This window comes from Delphinus delphis, chromosome 1 (assembly GCF_949987515.2).
Source record: "Delphinus delphis chromosome 1, mDelDel1.2, whole genome shotgun sequence".
Classification (NCBI taxonomy): domain Eukaryota; kingdom Metazoa; phylum Chordata; class Mammalia; order Artiodactyla; family Delphinidae; genus Delphinus; species Delphinus delphis.
The window spans coordinates 41,649,640-41,677,610 of NC_082683.1; the positions used below are offsets into that span (position 1 = coordinate 41,649,640).

Below are 27,971 nucleotides of genomic sequence, written 5' to 3' on the forward strand. Positions count from 1 at the left end.
ACCTCTGAAAGCATCCCACTGTTCTTAGAATGATTTGGCTCCCACCTACTTCTCCAAATTAATAACTTATTATTATCCTATTACCCACCAAGTTATTTGTTTAAAGATGAGTATGTGACCCAAGCTGAGTCACTTAAATCAGCAGCAACAATTCTGCTGTAACCATGAGAAAGGCAAATTTCACTAAGGTTACTAAACTGGCAGAATAAACTCAGAGATTTATGTAGTAGCCACTATATCACTACTTGGGAAGTTACTGACGAAGAATAAAGATACTTCAGAAGAAAGTAGATGCAAGAGATGGACATAGAGAACAGTTTATGCTGACTTTTACTAGACTCGTATCACTTCGTTTATTATTCAAACATTAACAACTTTCTATATGTCAAGCACTATGCTGGGTAGACCCTGACAGGATGTGAAGATAAAAGAAACCTTTTTTTCTACGTATACCAAAAAAATAACGCTTCCTTAAAACGCAGTTACTTTCATGCCTCCATGCTTTTTCCTCTTGTCCCTTGGAAAATTCTTACTCATTTTTTCTTTTAACATCTTTATTGGAGTATAATTGCTTTACAATGGTGTGTTAGTTTCTGCTTTATAACAAAATGAATCAGTTATACATATACATATGTCCCCATAACGCTTCGCTCTTGTGTCTCCCTCCCTCTCACCCTGCCTATCCTAACCCTCTAGGTGGTAACACTGCACCGAGCTGATCTCCCTGTGCTATGTGGCTGCTTCCCACTAGCTATCTGTTTTACATTTGGTAGTGTATATATGTCCATGCCACTCTCTCACTTCTTCCCAGCTTACCCATCACCTTCCCCATGTCCTCAGGTCCATTCTCTACATCTGCATCTTTATTCGTGTCCTGCCCCTAGGTTCATCAGAACCATTTTTTCTTTTTAGATTCCATATATATGTTTTAGCATACGGTATTTGTCTTTCTCTGACTTACTTCACTCTGTATGACAGTCTCTAGGTCCATCCACCTCACTACAAATAACTCAATTTCATTTCTTTTTAAGGCTGAGTAATATTCCATTGTATATATGTGCCACATCTTCTCTATCCATTCATCTGTCGATGGACACTTAGATTGCTTCCATGTCCTGGCTATTGTAAATAGAGCTGCAATGAACATTGTGGTACATGACTCGTTTTGAATTATGGTTCTCTCAGGATATATGCCCAATAGTGGGATTGCTGGGTCGTATGCTAGTTCTATTTTTAGTTTTTTAAGGAACCTCCCTTATGTTCTCCATAGTGGCTGTATCAATTTACATTCCCACCAACAGTGCAAAAGGGTTTCCTTTTCTCCACACCCTCTCCAGCATTTATTGTTTGTAGATTTTTCGATGATGGCCATTCTGACTGGTGTGAGATGATATCTCATTGTAGTTTTGATTTGCATTTCTCTAATGATTAGTGACGCTGAGCATCCTTTCATGTGTTTGTTGGGAATCTGTATATGTTCTTTGGAGAAATGTCTATTTAGGTCTTCTGCCCATTTTTGGATTGGATTTTTTTTTTTTTTTTTTTTTTTTTTTTTGCAGTATGTGGGCCTCTCACTGTTGTGGCCTCTTCTGCCACGGAGCACAGGCTCCGGACGCGCAGGCCCAGCGGCCACGGCCCACGGGCCCAGCCGCTCCGCAGCACGTGGGATCCTCCCGGACCGAGGCACAAACCCGCGTCCCCTGCATCAGCAGGCGGACTCCCAACCACTGCACCACCAGGGAAGCCCCTGTTTGTTTTTTTGATATTGAGCTGCATGAGCTGCCTGTAAATTTTGGAGATTAATCCTTTGTCAGTTGCTTCATTTGCAAATATTTTCTCCCATTCTAAGGGTTGTCTTTTTGTCTTGTTTATGTTTCCTTTGCTGCGCAAAAGCTTTGAAGTTTCATTAGGTCTCACTTGTTTATTTTTGTTTTTATTTCCATTTCTCTAGGAGATGGGTCAAAAAGGATCTTGCTGTGATTTATGTCATAGGGTGTTCTACCTATGTTTTCCTCTAAGAGTTTTAGTCTCTGGCCTTCCATTTAGGTCTTTAATCCATTTTTAAGTTTATTTTTGTGTATGGTGTTAGGGAGTGTTCTAATTTCATTCTTTTACATGTAGCTGTCCAGTTTTCCCAGCACCACTTATTGAAGAGGCTGTCTTTTCTCCACGTTATATTCTTGCCTCCTTTATCAAAGATAAGGTGATCATATGTGCGTGCATTTATCTCTGGGCTTTCTATCCTGCTCCATTGATCTACATTTCCGTTTTTGTGCCAGTACCATACTGTCTTGATTACTGTAGCTCTGCAGTATAGTTTGAAGTCAGGGAGCCTGATTCCTCAAGCTCCATTTTTTTTCTCAAGATTGCTTTGGGTATTCGGGGTCTTTTGTGTTTCTATACAAATTGTGAAATTTTTTGTTCTAGTTCTGTGGATAATGGCAGTGGTAGTTTGATAGAGATTGTATTGAATCTGTAGATAGCTTTCGGTAGTATAGTCATTTTCACAAAGTTGATTCTTCCAATCCAAGAACATGGTATATCTCTCCATCTGCTTGTATCATCTTTAATTTCTTTCACCAGTGTCTTATAATTTTCTGTATACAGGTCTTTTGTCTCCTTAGGTAGGTTTATTCCTAGATGTTTTATTCTTTTTGTTGCAATGGTAAATGAGAGTGTTTTCTTAATTTCACTTTCAGATTTTTCAACATTAGTGTATAGGAATGCAAGAGATTTCTGTGCATTAATTTTGTATCCTGCTACTCTACCAAATTCATTGATTAGCTCTAGTAGTTTTCTGGTAGCATCTTTAGGATTCTCTTTGTATAGTATAATGTCATCTGCACATGGTGACAGCTTTACTTCTTCTTTTCCGATTTGGATTCCTTTTTCTTCTCTGATTGTTGTGGCTAAAACTTCCAAAACTATGTTGAATAAGAGTGGTGAGAGTGGGCAACCTTGTCTTCTTCCTGATCTTAGTGGAAATGCTTTCAGTTTTTCACCATTGAGGATGATGTTGGCTGTGTGTTTGTCATATATGGTCTTTATTATGTTGAGGTAATTTCCATCTATGCCTACTTTCTGCAGGGTGTTTATCATAAATCGGTGTTGAATCTTGTCGAAAGCTTTCTCTGCATCTATTGAGATGATCATATGGTTTTTCTCCTTCAATTTGTTAATATGGTTTATCACATTGATTGATTTGCATATATTGAAGAATCCTTGCATTCCTGGGATAAACCCCACTTGGTCATGGTGTATGATCCTTTTAATGTGCTGTTGGATTCTGCTTGCTAGTATTTTGTTGAGGATTTTTGCATCTATGTTCATCAGTGATACTGGCCTGTAGTTTTCTTTCTTTGTGACATCTTTGTCTGGTTTTGGTATCAGGGTGATGGTGGTCTCGTAGAATGAGCTTGGGAGTGTTCCTCCCTCTGCTATATTTTGGAAGAGTTTGAGAAGAATAGGTGTTAGCTCTTCTCTAAATGTTTGATAGAATTCACCTGTGAAGCCATCTGGTCCTGGGCTTTTGTTTGTTGGAAGATTTTTAATCACAATTTCAACTTCAGTGCTTGTGATTGGTCTGTTCATATTTTCTATTTCTTCCTGGCTCAGTCTTGGCAGATTGTGCATTTCTAAGAATTTGTCCATTTCTTCCAGGTTGTCCATTTTATTGCCATAGAGCTGCTTGTAGTAATCTCTCATGATCCTTTGTATTTCTGCAGCATCAGTTGTTACTTCTCTTTTTTCATTTCTAATTCTATTGATTTGAGTCTTCTCCCTTTTTTTCTTGATGAGTCTGGCTAATGGTTTATCAATTTTGTTTATCTTCTCAAAGAACCAGCTTTTAGTTTTATTGATTTTTGCTATTGTTTCCTTCATTCCTTTTTCATTTATTTCTGATCTGATCTTTATGATTTCTTTCCTTCTGCTAGCTTTGGGGTTTTTTTCTTCTTCTCTCTCTAATTGCTTTAGGTGTAAGGTTAGGTTGTTTATTTGAGATGTTTCTTGTTTCTTAAGGTAGGATTGTATTGCTATAAACCTACCTCTTAGAACTGCTTTTGTTGCATCCCATAGGTTTTGGGTCGTCGTGTTTTCATTGTCATTTTTCTCTAGGTATTTTTTGATTTCCTTTTTGATTTCTTCAGTGATGTCTTTGTTATTAAGTAGTGTATTGTTTAGCCTCCATGTGTTTGTTTTTTTTACAGATTTCTTCTGTAATTGATATCTAGTCTCATAGTGTTGTGGTCAGAAAAGATACTTGATAGGATTTCAATTTTCTTAAATTTACCAAGGCTTGATTTGTGACCCAAGATATGATCTATCCTGAAGAATATTCCATGAGCACTTGAGAAGAAAGTGTATTCTGTTGTTTTAGGATGGAATGTCCTGTAAATATCAATTAAGTCCATCTTGTTTAATGCATCATTTAAAGCTTGTGTTTCCTTATTTATTTTCATTTTGGATTATCTGTCCATTGGTGAAAGTGGGGTGTTAAAGTCCCCTACTATGATTGTGTTACTGTCGATTTCCCCTTTAATGGCTGTTAGTATTTGCCTTATGTATTGAGGTGCTCCTATATTGGGTGCATAAATTTTATAATTGTTATATCTTACTCCTTTTTATAAGTCCACCTCAGATACTGCTACCTGAGAAGGCTTTCTTCAACCCTGTAGGTAAAGCTAATCCCAGTCTCTACAATCCTTCAACAGACTTCTGTTACAGCACTTATTAAATCATCTTTAATATGTATGGGTTTACCTTAGATAGAAAGTCCACATGGAAATTATCCTTGTGTTATAGGCTGTTAGAATTGTGTTTAGCAAGTGGTTGGAGCACCAGGAATATTTGTTGAATATAAGAGTATATATAGGGACTTCCCTGGTGGTCCAGTGGGTAAGACTCCATGCTCCCAATGCAGGGTGCCTGGGTTCGATCCCTGGTCAGGGAACTAGATCCCACATGCATGCCACAACTAAGAATCTGCATGCCACAAGTAAGAGTCCACATGCCACAACTAAGAAGCTTGCGTGCCGCAAGTAAAAAGATCTCGTGTGCCGCAATTAAGATCTGGCGTAACCTAAATAAATACATTAATTAATTAATTTTAAAAAATGTTTAAAAAATAAAAGCAATGGCTATTAAAAGTACATATATATATACACATACATATGTGTATATATGTGTGTGTGTGTGTATATATACACATATTTCTTTTACACAGGCAGATCTTTATACAAATCCCAAACTCAAGATACTACATTATTAAGTATCAAAAGAAAGTCATTCTATCCCTGTGAAAGGTTAGCAAAAGTTTTATGGAGGTGGCACTTTTGAGCATGGACCTTAAAAACTTTCTGGATATGGGCATGGAATGTAAAAGCAGTCACAGCCGAAATAGTATGAATAAACAAAGGTACAAGAAGTTGCAGGAGTGTGTGTCTAAAGAATGCAGAGCAGCCCTGAGTGGTTAGAGCTTCTGGTGAACAAGGGAGAATAAAGGTGAAATTGTTTTTAGCTCACATGAACACTCAGACATGAAGAGAGCAATTATTATTACACTGTAGACATTTAGGAGATAGAATCAAGCATCAAATTGGTGTTGAATTAGACTTCAACTTGCTACGGAACATTGTACTAAATAACAGTAGTATAGACTTATAAATAAGTAAGATACACTCACTATCCTCCTGAAGCTTACAATGAAAAGAGAGTAATGGACACAACATTAAATAATTTCAAACAATCCAGGCAATAATACACCTTAAAATAACGTAAAAGCATATATTGAGGCTTACTATGTTTTAGTATTGTTAAGAGATTTAGATACACTAATATCTTTGTAACAACCCCCCGAGATATATCATCATCTCAGAGATGAGGAAACTGAGGCAGGAAGAGGTTAAATAACTCTCAAGGTCAGAGAGTTTGTAAGTGGAGGATCTAGTACAATGTTCTATATCAGTGTAGGAGAGGAAGAGAGTGACTCTGACTGGGAATGTTTCTTAAAGGCAGTAAAATTGTGTTGTAGATATTGAACTAGGTGCTTGGGTTATGCCAGGGAATGGAACGACATGGTTTTACTCCCATGAAGCCTACAGTCTAAGAGAAAAGACAAGTAAGCAAATATATAAGTACAACTTATGATCAGTCCTATGAGAGAAGTAAACTAGGTTTAATAATGGAAACTAACAAAGGAGTGGAGGCCTACTTAAATTGGGGGGATGGTGGCAGAGAAGGCCAGACGATATTTAAACCAAGACCTGAAGAATGAAGAGCCAATCATGCAAAGAGACAGAAAGGTAAGAGGCAGGCAAGAGCCTTATGTGTTTAAGTAAAGGAGACAATGTGATAATTCTCAGTAAATAATATTTTATTTCTATCAGTTGTATTTCAATTTAGTATTGCTGAAAACATTTTTACTGATTAATAAAATCATAACTCTATGCAATTAAAGTGTAAAGCACACAGTAGGTAAACAGAAAATAAAAATATCTTTCCACGTGCATTTGCATGTCACAGATATTCTAAATGCAAACAGTAAAAAATAGTTTTTGTCTATGCATTTACGTAGAGTCTGAACCACACATCTTGGCAGTTAATACATCTAATAACAATATCACACAGACCAACAAATATATTCAATTTTTGATAAATGACCTAAACAGAAATAAGTTCTAGAGCCTGGAACTTATACCTTTGCTTCAAAATAAGTAATATTTTCCCTTGAGATAATATCTAGCTAAAAAAAGGAAAATCATTTTCACTGTGATATATCTTAGCACTTAGTAGGTGCTCAAGAAACAGTTTTGTTTCATACTGAATTAATTATGTTACAGAATTAGGGGGTCTAAAAAGATTAAAATAATGTTTTCCAAGTTGAAGAAATGTTAAGCTCTGATAGTGTATGACAGACGGGTAATAGGAATATCTAATTAATGCTTTGTAGAACTAGTGTTCAAGTTTTACTGACAGTTAGCTTTACCATTTTAATTATAATTTTTTAGTTTGTTCCCTGCTATACATTATTTAGATAAGATGCATTTTATCAAAAGGATACCTTTGAAACAGAAGTTATAATGCTCTATCATATTATTAAGAAAACACTTTGAAAATCCAACACAGATCCTAAGAACTTTAAAGCTAAAAGTGACCTATGGGATCATCTAGTGAAGACAACTACTCAGTGTGGTGGTCTCCATAACAAAATTCTCTCACAAGTGATCAGAATTTTGAGAGAATTTCTATCCCTCTCCAAGATACTCAGATCAACTTAAAATACTTCTAATTTTCCCTATTTGCAAATGAAGCAACCGACAAAGGATTAATATCCAAAATATACAGGCAGCTCATGCAGCTCAATATCAAGAAAACAAACAATCCAATCCAAAAATGGGCAGAAGACCTAAATAGACATTTCTCCAAAGAATATATACAGATTCCCAACAAACACATGAAAGGATGCTCAACATCACTAATCATTAGAGAAATGCAAATCAAAACTACAATGATATATCATCTCACACCAGTCAGAATGGCCATCATCGAAAAATCCACAAGCAATAAATGCTGGAGACGGTGTGGAGAAAAGGAAACCCTTTTGCACTGTTGGTGGGAATGTAAATTGATACAGCCACTATGGAGAACATTAGGGAGGTCCCTTAAAAAAACTAAAAATAGAACTACCATACGACCCAGCAATCCCACTATTGGGCATATATCCTGAGAGAACCATAATTCAAAACGAGTCATGTACCACAATGTTCATTGCAGCTCTATTTACAATAGCCAGGACATGGAAGCAATCTAAGTGTCCATCGACAGATGAATGGATAGAGAAGATGTGGCACATATATACAATGGAATATTACTCAGCCATAAAAAGAAATGAAATTGAGTTATTTGTAGTGAGGTGGATGGACCGAGAGACTGTCATACAGAGTAAAGTAAGTCAGAAAGAGAAAAACAAATACCGTATGCTAACACATATATATGGAATCTAAAAAGAAAAAATGGTTCTGATGAACCTAGGGGCAGGACATGAATAAAGACGCAGACACAGAGAATGGACCTGAGGACATGGGGAGGGGGAAGGGTAAGCTGGGAAGAAGTGAGAGAGTGGCATGGACATATATACACTACCAAATGTAAAACAGATAGCTAGTGGGAAGCAGCCACATAGCACAGGGAGATCAGCTCAGTGCTTTGTGTCCACCTAGAGGGGTGGGATAGGGAGGGTGGGAGGGAGATGCAAGAGGGAGGAGATATGGGGATATATGTTTATGTATAGCTGATTCACTTTGTTATACAGCAGAAACTAACACACCACTGTAAAGCAATTATATCCCAATAAAGATGTTGAAAAAATAAAATACTTCTAATTTTCCCATTCTTATAGTTAGAACACTTAAGCACAGAATTTAAGCAAACTAATTATATGCAGAGTCTACAGAAAGCTATTCTGTAATCTGAACAGTTGCTTCTACAGATATAAATTGACCATATATTACAGATCACAGACACACTAAGAATTCTAATTATTTTAACAAAATTCCTTTAAAAAGAAAACTCTTAGTCATATGGTTAATTTGTGATGATCTTGACTTTGTCAGAAAGAAAGTAGTTAATTTTTTATGTTTTGATTTATTATAAATTTTAAATGTTTATTAGTCTCTGGATGTTTCAATAATATTCTCATTTTCTCTCACTTGAAAAGAAATTCTAACACACTATAAATTTTTAACCCAAACAAGAATCTCCTGTTTTTCTGAAGAGCTTAACTATTCCATAAAACTAGGTAAGGTTTTATTAAAATGTCATCACTCCATTATTATTATCCTTGAATCAAACATCTTTAATATCTGTGGTACATTAATTCCATACAGCACAAAATTTCAATGTGCAACTGAGTAGCTGATGCTGAAAGATGTACCTCCAGAGATTGAGTGCACGTGCACCTAATTAGAACTGTTTGAAATTTTTCGCACTTTCAATAAAACCAACAAATATGCATGTTGTCTAATGTCATTTTCTGTCTGACTCGATTTTAACCAACAAAATATTTAACCTATTGTGTAACGTGAGAGCAGAACTTGAAAAATAAAAAAATTATGTTGGTAAGTGATTAGCCTATTTACCTCCTTGATTACAAGTGAATCTGCTACATATTTACTACATACTGCTACTCTCATCAGCCCTTTTAAAAGCAAATTAAAGTACTATAAGTCACATAAAATATGGTGTATGGAACATCAAACTTACTGAGATCTTCAGAGAGTAAGCTGGTATATTTCTGTTCTTTTAATAATTAGTGGTGAGATCTGAACACAGTGTTTTCTTCAAATTTTAAAATAAATTAAAAATGGTTTCAAGTTTAGATCGTAATAGCACATGGAATGGTCAGAAAGCTAGCATTATTTAAAAAAAACTTATATGCATCATCACTATGGAGGATGTTTTAGAAAAAATTAAAAACTCAAATGACTGTTAACATCTTTAAATTTCATTTTATATGTTACGTTGATAAAATCAACAGGAAAATTAATAGAAAGAACAGTACAAGTTGTTTTAAAATAGTAATTTTTAAAGTCATATTTTAAAGTCCTAAGACATTATATTTTCATTTGTTGGTATTTTTAACATCCATGACAAGAGAGAATTAATTGGTTAGTTACCTCTTATAATGTGAAAGAAAATCTTTCAGCTAATTTGAGATGGTTCACACTATTGGCTTCCAACTTGACAATTAAAAGGTAAGTCAGTCAGTTAAGCAATAGATGCCAAAAACTTAGTAGGCAGCAAAGTCATAGCAGGAGTAGCTTAACAAGGTGATAATGGACAGAAATGCCATCCTTACTGTGCTATTGAAACATGTGTGTATAATAGCCTTATTTTCCAACAGACACTTTTTTTGGTTCAAACTATGAAGCAGAAAGAAAACTGCAGTCCATGACAATGGGTCATTTCAGAACTTGGTCTCAAAAAATACATTAGATTCTAAAATTTAGTTTCTGCCAGCGGAAGTCAGACAGTAGAGGAATAAGACAGTTGATATATTCAATCATTTATTTATTCATTAATTCAGCAAAGAGCTTTCCTATCACATCCAGGCACTGAGGCAAAGATGAATCTGAAGAGTTCACCATCTACTGGGGGTAGAGACACACAACCACTAGTGTGCTAATAAATTGGCTCTCTGCACAAAAAGCTGTGATTTGAAAAGTTTGCTGATTTCCATGGTGTAAATACTCTCACTGTGGCCGATTTCAAGCTAGCAACAGTTTATCAGGTTCACAAAATTCCTGAATATCTCAGTTAATTTCAACAAATGCCTTTTCTTCTTCTATTCTAAAAGCATTCTGTTCGGTTCTACATAGAGAGAATATAAAGATCAGAAGATGTAGTATAATCCCTCTCTTCTCAAAGAGCATATAGGCTGGACAATGGGCTAAGACAACTACACGTAGAGTGTATGAGGCACATATAACATTTTCTGGCATATGAGGACAAAATCAAGAGATAAGGATAGGTTACATTTATAATAGGACAGAGGATTTTAGGTTTTCTGGAGGATGTATCAGCTAAGTATGGTCTTCCTGAAACATATAGGGGGTCTTTGAACGGTGTGAAGAGAAAGGGTCAAGCAGAAGGAAGAGAGTTAAACGGACCTTTTTAAAAATGGTGGGGTGTGTTCAGAGACAAGTAAGTAATATCATTTAGTAAAATCGAAGGTATGTGGAAAGAAGTGAGAATAATTCCTATAAAAATATTTTAGAGCTAATAAAGTTATACTCACCTATTTGTCTCACTTTCATTCTCACAATCAAATACCTGTCAGGCAAGTAATATTACCACTATGCTAACTTTAAAGATGAGGAAAGAGTCTATGTAGAGACAAAAGGAGGGTGAAGTAGGTTACTCCTCAATATAGACCTCATTAATGGATTAAAGATTTAGGAAATGGAATTGCTGAAGGCACTACAAATCATATAATGGGAAAAAGCAGTGATTTTAGTGGAGACTCTTGGAGACCACTTACCTACAATCTGCATCAGTATCTCTATTTATATAGCAGGAAGAGTTACCATCAAGTCCCACATTCACATGCTCATCAAGACCAAAGCTTTCAGGAGGTGCCATTTTCAACCTGCATAACCATATGCAGCAGGCCTGACTCTAGTAGAGCCTATAAGAATCAAATGAACTAAGGCAGGGGGAGGGGAATTGAAAAGTATAAAACACTAACCCAATGTGAAGCTTCCTCCTCTTTCTCCTCAATGAAGCTATCAACAACTTTAAGGTTAACAGCCAGAATATCACTGACTAGAAAAGTCTCCATAGAAATTCATCCAAGAATTTGAAAAAGAACAGATACATGAATATGTATAACTGAATCACTTTGCTGTACAACTGAAACTAACAGAACATTGTTAATCAATTCTACTAAGAGTTAATCAACTCTCCAATATAAAATAAAAATTAGAACTAATTACACTACTGAAAAAAAGAAACGAAACACACAAATAAGTCCAAATAAAACTGGGAAAATCTGAATTGGAAAAAAAAAAAAGAAATCCATCCAAATTACTGTGAAATAAAAACCATTCCAGTTTTTTTGGGTTTTTTTTGGTACGCGGGCCTCTCACTGTTGTGGCCTCTCCCGTTGCGGAGCACGGGCTCTGGACGCGCAGGCTCAGCGGCCATGACTCACAGGCCCAGCCGCTCCGCAGCATGTGGGATCTTCCCGGACCGGGGCACGAACCCGTGTCCCCTGCAACGGCAGGCGGACTCTCAACCACTGAGCCACCAGGGAAGCCCCCATTCCAGTTTTTAATGAGCCTCTACTAGATTATAGATGATAGATAATAACTTCCCACAGAGAATATGTTTTTTAACAGACTAATAATATCTTTATTCTTCATACAAAGTATTCATTCCATGCTCAAATATGCTTCAACAACAATACTGATGAAGAAGCACTATTTTTCTATTTGTAGGTGTAGCACTCTCATTAGCTCTCAGTTCTCCACATCCATTTGTTTGTTTGTTTGTTTGTTTAGCTGACATTTTTACTACTTTTAAGTGTACAATTCAGTGATTTTCAATATGTTCACAAACTTGTACAACCATCGTCACTAATGAATTCCAGAATATTTTCATCATTGCAAAGGAAACTCCCCCCAAATGGATAAAGGATTTACATGGATATTTCTCCAAAAAAGATACACAATGGCTAATAAGCACATGAAATGATGCCTGCTCAACATCACCAGCCATTAGGAAAATGAAAACCAAGACCAAAATAAAACACCATTTCACATTTACTAGGATGGCTATTATTAAAAAGACAGGAAATAACAAGTGTTGGTGAGGATCCTGGAATAACCTTGTGCATTGCTGGTAGGAATGTAAAATAGTGCAGCCACAGTGGAAAACAGTATGATAGTTCCTCAAAAAGTTAACACAAAATTACCATATGATTCAAAAATTTCACTTGTGGGTAAATATCCAAGAGAACTGAAAGCCGGGGCTTGAATATTTGTTCACCCATGTTCACAGCAGCATTATTCATTATAGCTAAAAGGTGGAAACAACCCAAATGTCTCAGCAGTGGATGAATGGATAAAACAAAATGTGGTACAAAAAATATAATGGAATATTATTCAACCTTAAAATACTCTGACACATGCTATAACATAAACGAACCTTGAAGACATTATGCTAAGTGAAACAAGCCAGTCACAAAAGGGCAAAGAGTATATAATTCCATTTATACGAGGTACCTAGAGTAGACAAATTCATAGAAACAGAAAGTAAATGGCGGCTGCCAGGGGCTACAGGGGAGAGAGGTACGGGGGTTATTTTTAATGGGTATGGGATTTCAATTTGGGAAGATGAAAAAATTTCTGGAGATGGATAGTGGTGATGGTTGCACAACAATGTGAATGTACTTGATTCCACTGAATTATTTGCTCAAAAATGGTTAAAATGATAAATTTTATGTTTTGTAAATTTTACTAAAACCATGGAAAAATCATATATATGGCAAATTCAGATATTTTTTAGAAAGCCAAAAATATTTTAGAACTTTGAAAATTTGCTTAGGTAGTGAGAGATATGCACACAAAAACAAATGTGTACACAAATAAACATGAAGATTTAAACTGACTTTCCTAATTTATTAAACATTCTATGGGTACCCATATGAAAACCACTGTGCTGCATTTAAATTACATTATATTTCTCATTACGAAAACTGCTGCACGTAAATAAATACACAATTATTTAAATATATCTAGTATTTTTAATGCATTGTGTTGCATACCTAGTGGTTTATTATTAATGAAATGTAAAAAACAAAAACAAACAATAAGACAAAGGAAAACAACAACCAAAAAAACTATATTCATTAGCAGCCATGACCCATTCCCCTTTACTACTCAGCCAGGTGCCCCTGGCAACCATGAATCTACTTAAAAAAATTTTTTTTAATAGGCTTTATTTTTTAGAGAAGCTTTAGGTTCACAACAAAGTTGAGCAGAAGGTACAGAGTTCCTTCCCATATACCCCTTGCCTCCACATAGCCTTCCCCATTATCAACATACCCTACCAGAGTAGTATATTTATTACAACTGATGAGCCTACACTGACATGTCATTATCACCCAAAGACCATATTTTACATTAGCGTTCTCTCTTGGTGCTGTATCTATGGGGTCTGGACAAATTTATAATGACATGTATCCACCATTATAGTATTATACAGAGTAGTTTCAGCCCTACTAATCTACTTTTTGCCTCTATACCTTTTCCTATTCGGGCATTTCATGTAAATGTAATCACACAATACAAGGCCTTCCTTGTGTCTGTCTCTTTCACTTAGTGAAATTTTCTCAAGATTCTTCTATTTTTTTAGCATGTATTGGTACTTCATTCGTTTTTATGACTGAATGAATAATATTCCATTTACGATGTACCACATTTTGTGTATCCATTCAACAGTTGATGGATATTTGGATTGTTACCATGTTTTGACTATTCAGAATAATACTGCTATAGACAGAGAGATCAGCTCAGTGCTTTGTGACAACCTAGAGGGGTGGGATAGGGAGGGTGGGAGGGAGACGTAAGAGGGAGGGGATATGGGGATATATGTATACATATAGCTGATTCACTTTATTATACAGCAGAAACTAACTCAACATTGTAAAGCAATTATACTCCAATAAAGATATTAAAAAAAGAATAATACTGCTATTAATATTCATGTGTACATTTTTGTGTGGACATATGTTCTCAATTCTCTTGCTGTGTGTGTGTATGGTGTGTGTATGTGTATCTATCTATCTATCTAGGAGTGGAATTGCTAGGTCATATAGTATACTCAATGTTTAACTTTTTGAGGAACTGCCAAACTGTTTTCCAAAGCTACTGTATCATTTTACATACCCGCTTGTCTGAGGCTTTCAATTTCTCAACATCCGTGCCAACACTGTTATTGTCATCTGTTTTACTCTAGTCATCCTAGTGGTATGAAGTGGTATCTCATTTTGGTTTGGGTTTACAATTCCCTAATGACTAAAGATGTTGAGCAACTTTTCATGTGTTTACTGACTGCATATCTTCTCTTGAGAACTGTCTATTCAAATCTTTTCCTCATTTTAATATTAGTTTATTTTTCTTTTTGAGTTGTAAGAATTCTTTATATATTCCAAATACAAGTCTCTTACCAATATATGGCTTGGAAATATTTTCTTCCATTCTGTGAGTTGTCTTTTCACTTTATTGATGTTGCTCCTTGAGGCACAGAAGTTTTTAATTTTGATGAAGTCCAATTTACCTACTTTTCCTTTTGTTACTTATGTTTTGGTGTCATATCTAAGCAACCACTGCCTAACCCAAGGTCACAAATTTATTCCTATGTTTTCTTCTGAAAGTTTTATAGTTCTAGCTTTTACATTGAGGTCTTTGATCCAATTGAGTTAATTTTTATATATGATTTAAAGGAATAAGCCAATTTCCTTCTTCTGCATGTAGATATCCAGTTGTCCCAGAACCATATTTTTATTTTTTATTTGTATTTTTTTTTTTTGTGGTACACGGGCCTCTCACTGTTGTGGCCTCTCCCGTTGTGGAGCACAGGCTCCGGACGCACAGGCTCAGAGGCCATGGTTCACGGGACCAGCCGCTCCACGGCATGTGGGATCTTCCCGGACCGGGGCACGAACCCGTGTCCCCTGCATCGGCAGGCAGACTCTCAACCACTGCGCCACCAGAGAAGCCCCCAGAACCATATTTTTAAAAGACTATTCTTTCCATGTTGAGTTGTCTTGGCAATCCTGCTGAAAGTCAATTGACCTTGAGGGTAAGGAGTTTATTTCTGGACTTCTAATTCTATTCTACTGATCTATATGTCTATCCTTATGGCAGTACCATAGCCTTGATATTCACATAGAATTTTAATTCACTTACCACAAGTGAAGTTAATGACATCAAATTAATAACACTTTTATTGTATCTCAGTATTTTAAAACTCTTCTTATATATTAGAAAGACTTGCTATGTTTGCACAATTCACTTTTAAAGTCTTGTTGCATCATATGTATTTAAAAAGGTAAAAGTCTACTTTAAGATAAAAATAAAACTATTCAGAAAAAAATCTTAATAAGTTCAAACATCATGGCAACAGAGGCCTCTATTTTAACCTTAAATCTCTTAAATAACACCTTTATGAATAAAGGGATATTTACATTCCACAGTGACAAATATGCATATTTACATACACAGTTATTGCCTACTGACCAGTTTTCTCCTTTGCTCCCTCCCCCTCCCACACACAAGGTTGACTTGAAGCACATATGAAATTTTTAAATTCACATGTAATCACCAAATTTTAGAACCAGAAACATTTTCGGAAATCATTTCCTAATTTTCATAAATGACCCAGACCCAGAGTAGTTAAATGAACTGCCCAAACTCATATAGGTAGAGAGCACAGTATCAGATATTAGAATCTAGGTTTCTAAACTTCCTTTCAACCACTGGATGCTGACTCATGTAAATATTTGCTCATTCAACAATCATTTAAAAGGTGCTAGCCACTAGGCTTAGTGCTATAAATATGAAGATTAAATGACTGAGATCCTGCCCTCAAGGAGCCTACCATGATAAGGTAAAGAAACACAAATAAAAAAAAGCAAATAAAAGGACAGAAGTGGTGCAACAGAAGTGCTGCAACAGATGCGCCTAATAGGTTCAATGGGACACAGGGACTTTATGCATATTTTAAGGTTCTAAGACACTTTATATTTTCTCTAGCAAAAACTGAGCTTCTGCAGTTCTACACTATGAAAAAGCCAAACAAATGCAAAAGAAATATCAGGCCACTCAAGGCTAGACAATCATATAGCTTGTTAGTGGCAGGGGGTTAGAACTCAGATTCCCTATACCATAGTGCAATAATCTTTCCACTACCATAAGCTAACTAATTGCCAATTGAGAAGTACTGTTAGTTTGATTAAAATCTGTAACACTGCATCCCTAGATTCAGAAAACATTTTTTAAAAATCAGTTTTTATTGACTTAAAAAAATTTTTTAATCAATTTTTACAATCTCATTTAGAAGGGAAACTACAAAGAAGTTACCTGGCAGACACTACAAATTAAGGATAACATAAATCTACCTTAAAGTAGGAGTTTTATTTTTTACTGTTGTGCAAACTACCTATTCTCAGCCTCATTTTTAACAAATGAGAATTTATGAAGCCAAATCAGAGAGATCCTCTCATAATAATCCCCTTGAGAAAGTACATATTCATGTCAACATTAATACTTGAAATGCTTGAAATATTCAGACATACTTGGATAACTTCACATTTACAAACGCCTCTAAGTTACAAATAATCTCACTGATTTATAGATTCTTCTTTTTTAGTTCAGTCATTCATTAAGCACACACCTACTCTGTGACAAATTCAGTGAAAGGCCAAGAAACAAAGAGATAAATTCAATACTTTTCCTATTCTTAAGGTGCTCTTAGTCTAACAGGAGAAATAAATCAGTTAACAGATAATTGCAGATGAGTGTGGTAAATGCTTTGACAGATACATGTTCACAGGCAGAGGAGCTCAGCAAAGAGACACCTAACCTGAATAACCACAAATTTGACCACTGAGATTAAATAACCACCTGGCTCACAACTTTTGGCTTCAAATTACTTATGGCAGTTTCAACAAATCAGTTTCCCCTCTTCACAGGACAAAGATAGGCCATAAGTGAGGTTATTCCACAAAACAAAACAGAACAAAAAAACCCCACATCATAGTCTCTAGAGCCAGTTCCTGGAAATTCAGAGTAACTGTTGAGCAGAGGGTATGTATTATCGACAACAGAAATGACTGATTTGAAGGAGCAACATTCATTTAAATTTATGACATGTATGCATGTCAATATATCAATCACATTTACTTTAGAGTGATACTTCATACATTGCTCCATTCATTACATACAAAAATGGGTTACGATATTTGAAATTACAATTACCAGTAGAAACTAGGACTCCTAAGACATTTTACTGTATTTCTGAAATTTCTAATTCCAAGCAAATTGATCCATGTGCATACCTGTTATCATCACAAAAATTTTTACCTGTAAGAAAACAGCAGCCTTTAAAAACACCTTATTAAGATTCTCTTGTTTACAAGGTAAAGTATAAGGGAAACATCTCCTAATTCAACAGAAATGAACTGATGTTTCACTGATATTCTATAATTATTAGATATTACAAGTATACCTCTTAGGTGAAAATATTTCACATTTTCATCAGGCAAAGGCAGGGGTGTAAATGTAAAGTGCTTTCGATAACAGAACACCAAAAGGACTAGAAACAAATGGCAACCTGCATATTTTGAATTTTACATACATAATCTATAACTCTAATATTTGTTTTTGAAATGGAATTTTTATATAATTATTAACAAGAGAATTAGGAATCTTACTAATTATCTCACAATTTATTTAAATATAATGATGAATTTTTTTCCCTTCATAATGATTACTGGATCTCTTCTATATTTACTTCAGTAACTATCATAATGTGATAACAATACAACCTACAACAAAATAATGACAAGTATTAAATAAAATAGAAAAAAAAAGTCAGCAAGACAAAGGGAAAGAGGCTAAGAAAGTCGTGTAAAACAAGGTTTCAACCCATCTGAAATAAGCTTGACAATATAGAACTTTAACTTTCCTAAATACTTTAAGAGTTTCCATCACTGTACTAACACTTAGAACAGACTTATCTCTATCAGAGAACAAAAAGAGATTTACACAAATGGATACAGACTGGAAATGTGACATATTCAGGAGGTACAGCATGTATGTAAAAATTCAAGAGCTGCTTATCTTTAAAATCTACAAAATGGAAGGTTCAGTCCCCTTTATAATATGGTTTCTCTATTAAGCTACCTGCTTTTCTTTTTTTTAAACTCCCTACTCATAAAGCAAGAAAAATTTTATCAGTATCATTAAATATTCTCCTCATAGACAACTTGAAAGCAATTCAGATTATTTCAGTCAAATAGGAAGTCATGGTTCCTTGATCTCTAACAATGAAAGAGAAATTACACGTACAAGAGTCTTATTTAGAACATTTTCTTGTCCTCTCACTCCATAGTTTAATCTTGGACTTCATGTGGAGTATAACTTATGCTGCCCTCCCAAGATACATAAATAAAGTTTGTACTTTCTCAAATAGAGGTTATTTAATCCTAAATATCCCGTCACAAATATAAGTAGGCTTCATCTCCCTTTGTATGGTCTTTGTCTTGGAGAGAGACAATATTCTCTTGGATGCCTACAGTCATTTCTATTCATTCCTAGGAGTTAACTAGGAGGTTCCTCTCTCACCTTCTTCTGAAATTGTTCCAATCACATTTATTTCTTCACTGTTTTTTTTCCCCCAAAGTCTCTAAATCAACCCCAACAAACATCTGGCTTTTATTCTTATGCCTTCAGTTACTTCTAATTTGTGGGCATCTGACTTTTCTAGCATAAATTTCTAGCAAATTACTCCATAATCAATGTGTGTAATAGCTGTAGCTAAAAAGGAAAAGATTTCTTCCTTGTGTTCATCCTCATGGATACCATACCTCTAGACACTGAACACTACAACTCTGCTGGCATTTAAAAATTCTATTTTGCACTGTATGTGCAAATCTAATTTGTTTTCCACTGTCACTCATAGGACTTTTCCGGCATTATTCTTTTCCAAAGTATCTTCTTCCCTCTTGTTTCCTTCATCCTTTTCCATCTAGTGTCCATGTTCAGTATTATTTCTCCCCCTGCTCTCCCTCCACCCCCATGCATTAGCTGTAAAATAGATGTAAAGCTTGGTGTAAGTCCAAAAATTTTATGATCAAAATACATACTTAGCAAATTGTTTGGCTAAATCTTTCATGTATGATGAAAGATTATTACCACAATTCATTAGCAAATTATAGACTTTGAAATGTAGGCAGACAAATATTTGGCCCTGTATCAATCAATTTGGACCAGCTGGGTAGAAATTCACACAATCCTAGGAAACCCAAGAAGTGAGGTGCTCTTTCATTTTTCATTCACTTGAAACATTAAAGAAAAATTACCATTCTACAAAAATGTCCACTTTTCGAGATTTTAGCAGCAGCATTTTAGATTGAGTTTTATTTTCAGTCAATTACTACTTTAGTGACCAATAAACTGATCCTTTTTCTTGCAATTGACTGCAGAAGAACAGTGCCTAATGCACACGTAGGCACCTTGCTATCTGACCATTATATTCCAGTTTAAAAGCTAAATATTTAATAATGGTTCTATTGCCCTAAAAAGCAGGCAGGGGGCCACTTCTACATACACTAAATCAGCCTGGAAACTAATTTTGCAGTTATTCATGATAAATAATATTAACATTCTTCCTCTGAGCCTCTCTTGCCTAGTGAGGTGACCCTGTACAAAGATTCTGATTGATCCTATGTCTGTCTGTTTTGGTTAAGCTATCAGGCTGTATATGGGAACAGCTGCACTTTGGGAGCAACTTAAAACAAATTTCATCTTAGTGGCATCTAATCCAGTCCTTGGTACAAGACACATGGAAAAGTCAGTGTCAAAATTAAACAATGCCGTCTTTGCAATGAGCAGATGCTTTTGCCTTGCAGCTGTAAAAACCTTAAAACAATCCAGTACTCTACTGTCTGGTCACGCAATGACCACAAAGCAAGGAATACATTTTGTCATTTAGAGAAAATGTTTACTGTGAGCTTTTAAAGTCTTTTTTCTTTAAAAAAAAAGTTTAAGAAAATAATAAAAGGAATACATTGAGTGTAATAATAAGGTAATACAGTCCTAAATTGAGCAATAAAAAAATTTTAAGCATATTCGCCAAAATAAATATGTTTGAAAAAGAATAACTACTTGACTAAATAGTATTAGGCCATACACAAAACACATCAGACAAAAGAAAAATTACCATACACGTGTTTTAACAGGTTATAGACAAATAATCTTTGGTATATAAGGATAAACATGCAAATATTTTCTATATGCAGGCCTTATCTTAATATACCTAGTCTTAGTCTAGCTTATGTTTATGAGCATTTTATATTCATTTACCTACCCATCCTTTGATTTACTTCCTTCTTTGTTTTTGCTTATGTTTTTGCTGGGGGAGGGTGGGGTGGGGAGAAAAATGGGGAGGTTATATAATTCTTATTTTATGGCTAGAGGATAGTTAAATGCTAAAACATTTCTCAGCTTAAGTAATGTGGTACTTATCAAAGTCTATAAAGAAACGGCAGCCTTTTCCAAACTTTACCCTATAGAAGAGAACCTTGCCTCTGACATTCAGGAATCTAGGGGTTAATATTTTAATACTGAAATAAACTCTTCTTCATGAGGAGAAACACTCCAACTACTGTGTGTGGGAAACCAAAGAACTAGCCCCACCTAAATAAATGACTGCATGGTCATGATCAATCCACTTCTGCTAATTGAGGTTCTGGCTTTAAAGGTAGTTTTTTATGGTACCTACAAGAAAGAGAATCTAGTAGTCTTACCTTTATTTTAAATAGTCTACTGCAAAAAATTTTTTTCAGTAAGTTTTTCCTAATCAGATTTTTTTCTTGAAATCCCTTTTTCCCAGAGGATATCAATTCATTAACACCTCATTGCTTATAAATTTCATTGGATATTTTGTTAGTTGAAGGTCTGGGGATTCCCCTTATGTTCCTCCCCACCCCACAACGAATATTTCAATGAACAAGTCCCAAAGTAATGACCACATTAATAGGAAGTTAATTAAATTTAATTTAAATATCAAAGAAGGCATGTTATCCTATCCTCTTCATTAAAATCTTTGAGAAGTAAAACTAAATATTTTTGTGGTTGTCTTTGTATTTCTATATTTTATTTTCTAAAAATGTAATTAAAACATGTTGACGTATAAAGCATATTGATGCATTATGCCAAAAATACAAATTCTAGACATTCATTTTTTGTAAAATGTTTACAATTATCCTTAAGTCATATAATACTATTGGTATGATTTTGTTGTATTCTTTGTTAATGGTTATAATTGAAATAAAGTTGAATTACAGTGTCAATAATACATGTCATCAAACAAAAGTAAACCATGGAACAAAAATATATCACAAGAGAATTATACTTGAAAGTATAAAAACATACAAATACAAAATAACTGACATGTATTCCTAGATATGATCCCTTGTATTTTAACCCACATAAGCTTAGAATAAGAATTAATCATTTTACATAAGCTAATAATAAGAATTAATCATTTTACAGTGTCAGTGTTCCAAATTATATACAAACGGCTTTTAAGGATAAGAAATAATTATAAATTTACACAAACTGGATTTGCTTATACTTTCTTGTTATTTTTATAATAACTTTGGTTAATAATCACAATTATGCTAACAAGAACTGTGCAAAAATATTTTGTTTGGAAGTGCATTTGAACTTGTTATTAATTATGCAATTCCAATTTACATTTAATGGACTTTAATACATTACATATTTTTATGGGAACATGTGGAGGTCTGGAAAAACGGTTGGCTCGAATAAGTGGTTCTCTTTTAAGTTCATTTTATCCCTTTGGGTTCACTCAATAACAGCAATATATTTTTAAAGTATATATTTTACTGAAAAAATACATAAGTAAGTCACAAACCAAAAGCTAACAGATGTGTGACTTCTAATTAGTTATAATAATCTCTGCTTCGATGCCATTAGAATGAGCCTTTCTTTTCTTTTGAAAACTAAAAAAGCTTTCCTTTGAATTTTAAACTGTCAGGGTGCTTCAAAGTCAGTGTACAAAATCTGCTTTGATTAAAATTTTAGACATCTACAGTGATAACTTTATGAAAGGAAAATATTAAATTATAATTATCCTAAACAGACACAGTCTTGTGAAACTAACCCTACATTCATGTTAAAACACAAAGAGTTGAATATAATGAATTTGATTCATCCTCGAACACAAAGCTTCACCACAGTAAACTCAGTCAACTGTTGCTCTTGCGCCTATATTCATGGTGCTTAAATAGCTCACTTTAAAACAAAAAAAACTCCAATTGGCTTTTCATATATCCACCCTCCCCAAAAATAACGCACTTGAAAAACTCAAATGATATGAAAGGCTTCAAGGCCTCTTTTCTCCCTTTCATACCCCTTTTTTTTATTTCTGTTTGCAGTAATCTGCCTTTCTCTTTCTCTTTCTCATTGCTACAGAGCAAGCGAGGAGGCTCAGAGCTTTGAAAAGGGGGCTCAATGTGTAATGGGTCCACTAGAATTAATTTACTTGCACCAAATCCATTGAGCACAGAGGGGTTTTTTTTCCCCCTCTCTCTCTCTCCCTCTCACTCCTCAAATCATTTGGAGTCGAACGCAGCCCCCAGCCTTTGTAATTCTAGTAAAGCACTTAAAGTGCACAGTAGGTGTTCATGAGGACCATCTGGTCAAAAGCAAAACAAGCTGCTGATTTTGCCTTTGAATAGAATGAAGCAAGTGTGAATTAGTCTCTTCAATTAGCACTATTACAACCTGTCAAGTGCATATTGTAAAACAGGATTATTACAGTATTGGTCACCAGTGCAATTATTTACTCTCTGCCTTTTCTTGCATATAAAAATGTCTTATGTTTATTAGTTTCTGATAACTGAACATAATATCTCTTAACCCAGGCATTTTAAAACTACCAACACACAAATCACAGATTATGAAATACAGTCGGCCAAGAAGCTGTTAGGATACACATATCTTAAGTAACAAAGGTCTAAAGCACCATCGACTCTTAACAAAATTTCATTGTCTCTAACCTTCTTGAATGTAGGTGAAGAAATACTTACATGGCTAAAAAAAGATGTCCAATAGAGATTATTCTAAAATACTTTCGGAGGGAAAGAAAGACTTGTCAGTTCCAAATAGCTGCATTGTAAATATTAAATTTATTTCCTAAGGGGATAATTTATTAAGCATCACAGAAAACCCCAAAGTTTATAAAATGATCATTACTGACTTATTCATTTGAAGTGGTATAACTTCAACAGATCTCAGTAACAAAGTGCAACTTGAAACTTACATACATGCAAAAGAAACTCAGTCTCCTTTTCTGAAAGCTGAAAAAAGGCTCAAATTCATTGCCCAGTTGCTTAAGAAATTATCTCTCTTTCATTCTTCCTAAGACGTCATTTTGATTTCAAATTTTTAAAAATCAAACTATGATACACGCTAGTTAAAATGGGTTCATTCTAATTGAGCTTATATATGCCGTTCATCTTACAGTAAAAATAAACCACGTAAACTTTTAATTAAATAAGCACACAATTTAATTTACCCTATTGCATATGCACATTCTTATCTCTCTACTCTTCAGTTCTGTGCCAGCAGCCCCCACCCTCTCCATACTGGAAAACAAACAAACCAAAAAATAAACAAACAAACTATACGTAAAACACATACAGAAAGGGCATGTTAGTTAAGAAGTTTTAGTCAACCCACTACTAGAAAATTGCTCTTTAGTATAATCTGTAAAAGACTACAAATGTACCGTTAACAACGTCCAGCATTAAAGGAGAATAGTTTGAAATATGTATTAGTCAAGCAAGTTGAGTAAGTAGCAAGTGAAAAATAGACACAAAAAACCCAACAGGAGTTTCAAATTTGCAGAATCAGAATTAGTCTCATGATTTCACAATTATTTAGCCAACATTATTTTTAAGGACCGGTATGATTTATTTAGTTCACTTCTTGTTGCTAATTCAAAAGTAGTGGCTTCCCACTTAACAATTGCTAGTATTAGTAGTGAAATGTTTTACTATTCCATGCAGGATATATCTTTATAAGTTGTCGATTTTTCCCTTTAATTCCCATTGAGAACTAAATAAACACTAATAAGAACAGTGAGAATTCTAGGGTAAAGTGAAACTCAGAAAAGGATTTAAATAATTCCAATAGCTCTTCATAGTGCTTCTCGATGTAAGAGATAAGGAATACTACATGATTCCGTACCAAAAATACTTTGGTTTTTTATCAGTGTTATTCTGGGTCATGTGTGTATTCCTTAAGTTTGTATGACATCTAAAAGAAAAGTGATATTTTGTCTAATAGGAGCTTTTGCAATAGTAAGATGGACAACAAAGAATTAGTTTCCAAGAAAAGTTGGCTTGATTTCAGGGACTTTATTTCCTTTTCCACACCTGGGTTTAGGATCTGAAGTAGGCAAATCAATCTTTTTTCCCCCTAATTTAACCAATCCCAAGTGCATTTGTAGCCACAGATCTTTAAAAATCAGAATTACTGAAATCTGTACAATTAACTGTTTAAAAATCTAAATTCTCAGTGTAGAAAATTCATTAAAATAAGGTAAGCTTGTTTAAATTTTCAGGGAAATTCACTAATTTAAAGTGTGTCAACTAGGTAATTAAGGATCCAAGAAGGTAGAAAGACAGATTGTCACAAAGTTATTGTTACATTATTTGATAATTTTTATAAACTATTTTGTCATAATGGAAAAAGGGAAAGGATTTTTATTCTTATGACTACTTGCAACCCTCCATTCTGACCTTTTTATACTGTCATTGCCTTTTCCACAAGTAGGAGGATAATGTAAGTGGAAGGATTTGTAAAGAGCTTAAAAAAAATAACCTCAATATCTAACTAGCTTAAATTAAAGTCTAGAGCACCCAAAGGATATAAGTCATGCATTGTGAGGCAAGAGATCACAGAGACAGAATGAACAAACACTTGTACAACTATCGGTTTATCACCACTAACCTGCATGAACATATGGTCACTGAAGAGTTATTTAAAATTCAAACTGCAGCTAAGTTCTATTTTCTAAGTCAGTATTTTAAAAAATGTATTTTGTTAATTAAAAATTGAAATTATAGTACCTTTGTCAATCCTATTTCATTTAATAGAACTTTCCCTCTGGAGGGAAAATATTACAAGAGATTTCTTTTAGAAATGCAAGGCTTTCAAAAATTAAAAATACCAGAAAATGGTATTTTTTCCCCCACCTACAATAAAAATAATATACAACTACACTGGAAAATAAAATCAGTTGTTTTTTTTTTTATTTCTTCCTTTTATATGTTGGTCGGAATTCACTGTTGAACCTATCAAACAACACTGAAAAAAGATTTCTGAAACTGGTGACAAAAATTAATTTACAAGTTAGGATATATGGTATCATTAAGCTTCCAAATTAATAGCAAAAATTCTAGCATTTATAAAGTAACACTACAAAATCATTTCAAGACTATATTTTTATTGTGTTGCAACCTGACTTTCAATCATGCAACAACAAAAATACATGTACTTAAGTGTCACTGTGGGTGGCATGGCTGTAGCATAAGAGCATCTTGTCCTCCTTGAACCCCATTCCAGATATTCCACAAGTTGAAGGAGAGAAGTCTTAGGATTAGGCCTACAGAGTGTGATCCTAGGCCTAGAGAGTATAATCCACCTTCCATTTCTAAACTGTACAGAATAAAAGAGTTTTTGTGTACCTGTCTGCCCACAGAAAAGCAACAGATATTAGAAACAACTGCATATATTTTTTTTCCTGGCAACTAGCATTTCAAATATTATTTTAAATCAACTTTTAAAAGATTAAAAAAAGGAAAAAAGAAAGAAAAAGAAGAAACCAAACTCTTGTTGAGAAATACATAAGGATATTTGTCTGCAAAAATATTTTCAGGACACTTTTCATTTAGAAAATGGTATACTGTTTTCAAGTCCTTGAAGCTTAAAATATATTTGGTAATCTAAATAGCAGGACGCAGAGAACGGTTTCAGCCAACTGTGGCACACAATGGCACATTTACAGAATTTTAAGTATTTCTTTTAATAATTGATGTAGTCATTTTGAATCATTCTGCATAGGATATCAGGTGTGAGCAGATTGCATTAACGCTGCTTAAACATTTCAACTTGTCAGTATGGCCAACTCGATTTCGGAAATATTTGCAGTATTTTCCCATCGAAACAGTAATAAAGGCAAAATAAATATATGCCACTACTTTATAATCACCGAACATTAATGAATATTTTATGTCTTTTTAAATCTCCCTGTTTAATTTAAAAGGGTGAAATTAAGTCTCCTCCCTGCAATATGCCAATTATCTGTAAATCAAACAATAACTTGGCTATTATGCTCCTTTTTGTTAATATAAGAGAAGCTAATTTGAAAACACTGAACGGCATTTTTAGACTATCAGTTTAATAGTCCTCTCTGCCCCCTTGTGGGAGAAAGTTGAAACACACTCAAACTATAGAAACTGGAAATGTTAAAACAAAAATGCAAAAAAACAAAAAAATGTAAAATTCTGGCTGTAAATATTGCAATCAGAAAAAAAAAAAATAAGGCAGTCTATATGTACCCTTCATGCGATATACTACTCTTCAACTTAAAAAAGGAAATCAACAACAGAATGAAATTTACCTATTATCTTTGCTGTTCTTGATTAAACTGGGGTTATTTATTTTGAAACTGAATTCCTTATTTAATTTTATTCAATATATAATTTAAATTTCATAATCATGAGGCTCCCAGAATAACTCTTTGATAGGGCCAGAGTTAAACATTATTTTTAATATAAAAATGACAATGATTCTTCAATGAATTAAAATTTTAAATTTAGAGAACATCCATTATAGAGATTAAAAATGAAATGGCAATTAATATATTTAAAATCCTGAAAAAAATCAAATAATTTAAACCTATGATTCAAATTAGGGACCAAGAAAAATCTTAAAGATCTTAGTTACTAGTCAACAAACTATTCAAGTGATAAACAGAGAAAATAAACTTCAAGTAATGAGTTATTTACGCCAAATTCAGAAGTTGAAATTTATTGATAAAACATGAAAAAAGAAAAACCATTAACAGTCATTACTGAAATAATTCATATACTTCCGAAAAATGATTAGGATGAAAACAACTTGTTCTTTCAATATGACATTAGTAATTAGTTGAAGCAATGTAGTCCAAGAAAAAATTTATGAAATAATCTAAGATTAAACAAGATTAATTTTCTTTATAAAAACATGAGTGGACAATGACTGTTGTCTTCATAATTTACAAGGGGTATTGTGACATAATCATCATTTCACTGTCTCTAAACACAAGTCTTGTCACATAGCCTTATACATTTTCCCCCCCAAAGCAGATAAATTACTAGCTTTTAGGTGGGTGGGGCCACAGACAAGAAGTTACCTCTTCTCTCTTGGGGGAGGTTCTTTTTGAAACAGTGGCCCTGGTTGGTCACATTGATGAAAATATTTACACTATACATAGATTCTTCTTAGATACTCTGAGCTAAATGACTGGGTTCCCTACAGCATCTCACGAATACTGCCCAAGGCTGGAATTCAACTGCTTAAGAAAAGCCTCCTCAATTCCTTTTGGAAATA

The 27,971-nt window shown here is 34.2% G+C and overlaps 1 protein-coding gene across 1 annotated transcript in view; it reads right to left on the reverse strand.

The window, feature by feature from the left end:
• FAF1 (Fas associated factor 1) overlaps nt 1-27,971 on the reverse strand; it is a 497,005-nt gene that overhangs the window by 208,222 nt on the left and 260,812 nt on the right. The gene's annotated exons all lie outside the window — the stretch shown is intronic.